The 2167-nt window shown below is 37.5% G+C and overlaps 1 protein-coding gene across 4 annotated transcripts in view; it reads right to left on the reverse strand.

The window, feature by feature from the left end:
- Positions 1-1537: 1537 nt before the first annotated feature.
- Positions 1538-2167, reverse strand: part of armc9 (armadillo repeat containing 9) — a 27917-nt gene continuing 27287 nt past the window's right edge. For all 4 annotated transcript variants that reach the window (XM_032525738.1, XM_032525737.1, XM_032525735.1 and 1 more), the window contains one exon: positions 1538-2167. This exon is cut by the window's right edge and continues 877 nt beyond it. The gene's annotated coding sequence lies outside the window, so the exon portion shown is untranslated.

Consider the following 2167-nt stretch of genomic DNA (forward strand, 5'->3'; position numbering starts at 1 on the left):
GTAGAAAATGCTGCTGTAACAAGGAAATTTCCCCACTGTGGGATGAATAAAGTATCATCTTTCTCTGTTCCCCCAACAATGCTTTCCAAGCTTTCTGCTTCTGCTTTGCTGGCTCAGCTATGACGATAGTGTGAACAACTCCATCGCTACCTTGCTCTTATAGCTAGCCGGTTCCTGAATGGGGGTGTTTAGGCCTATGTGTGCAGTGCTGTGAAGTAATTTGTTATGTTGCGAGACCTGATATCATGCGATACTTCCTGACGCTGAGGTCGGCGACTCGCCTGCCCAAAGTAAATTAAGCTAAAACTGATTAAGCTCAACCAAACTAAAACTGCATAGTTCCCCTTTAACACGCTTCAAGTGTCCCAGTGTGACAGTGATTCAACATGAAACCATAGCAGCTAAATTGAATTAATTTAATTATTTACCCTTGTGCATATCTTACTGTGTGCCAAATGTCTGCCATAAAAATGGCTTCTTGGAGGGTCAGCAGCACTCATATCACACACAGCGGGAGAGGCCTGACTCACAATTAGATGCAACACACCTGGGGGGACACCAGGAGAGTAACAGTTTGAGTTGTACCTCACCAACACCAACAAAAAAGGGGGAATCGTTTGATTTGCTGTTTTTGACTGTGTAACAATTTTGGAACTTTGCCTAACACTATTTTACACATACAACTTGTGTTGCGTTTATAATGCTCAGTATACAATACACTGTGTCCTTGTTCCTGAGAATGAACCACAGTTTGATTTAATGCTTTACACATTCCCCACACAAAATCTTGAACAGTTTAAATTTATGCGGTCTTCTTCTCTTGCCTTGTCACGTGTTTAGGATATTTGTCCTCACAGACTGTAAGCATCCAGTAGTATTAAATTACAACAAATCCTATGGTATATCTTGAATGCTAATGATAAGCATTCATTGGGTCTGTAATGAAGACTTCTGCATGTCCCCAGGACATTTGTAAGGGTGCATCTGTCAGGTGAGTTGGCGAGTGTGATACAGCTTTCAGTTGACAACGCGATACGAGAGCAGAAATCTTCCTGCTCCGTGACATCTTGATGAGTTGAGCACAAAGAGTTTTTGTATTTGCCGAGTGCAGCACAAAGGCGAGCACAGAACACTGTGTGGGCACAATATGCCAACTACTGGCTGGCAATAATTATGTAAGGGAAGGTGATTTATGATTCAAGACTGAGCTGTGAATCTAAGCAGCAGCCGATTGGGATGTAGCACGGACCTAGGAATCATTCAACAACATTCATCATATACTAGAAAAACAGGTGACATGCCACACATTTATTTTAAACCTCTTACAAAAATATCAAAATTCACTTCTAACAACATACTGTAAATACAGTAAACATAAATATACTGTACATCACCACACTTGGAAAACAAAGCATATGTACAATGCAAACGATGGTGAATTTAGGATTTTCACACAAATTCAAGTATTTTCTGTCAGATGTTGTATGGATGGTAGTGTATGTTAATAGCAATAAGCACTTATAAATATAAAAAAAACAAAAAACATGCACTGACAACTCATGTCAAGACCTGTGTCTTTCTGGTAAACATTTCCTGGAGTATAAGTTAAACAAAAGCAGCATTTTATATCTGTAAATTACTTAGTTATTCATGAGGAGGGATATTTTCCACCACAGTCAGAAATCAATATATACAGTACGTAGGTACATTTAGAAGATCATAGATTTGTCAAATCACGATAACTTGAGCAAATGAGCTTTGTTTAAATATCTTTACAATCATTTCAAAGAGAAATAATTTCCTTGCCAGGGCTCATATTAAATTAATTACACTTTGTACACATGTATCTCTCAGTCTAGTCACGTCCAGTTTTCCAAAACTATTAGTGCACCATTAGTTCCCCGTTTATATGTAGTTAAAACCAGGTAAAACCATGCTGTGCTTAACCCTCGTGTTATCTTCCTGTCAAACTTGAAAATCAACTCTTTTTATCAATGTTTTTCACTTTTTCTTATGTTTTTGTCCCTTTTTTCAACACTTTTGACGCTTTTTTTTCAATGTTAGTCACTTTTTTTTTTTACATTTTCAACACTACCTAACACTAACTTATTAACTTTCATTTTACAATTCTTTTTGGAATATATGGTCAATAAACTTCATTTATAGG

Source organism: Etheostoma spectabile, chromosome 9, assembly GCF_008692095.1.
Source record: "Etheostoma spectabile isolate EspeVRDwgs_2016 chromosome 9, UIUC_Espe_1.0, whole genome shotgun sequence".
NCBI lineage: Eukaryota > Metazoa > Chordata > Actinopteri > Perciformes > Percidae > Etheostoma > Etheostoma spectabile.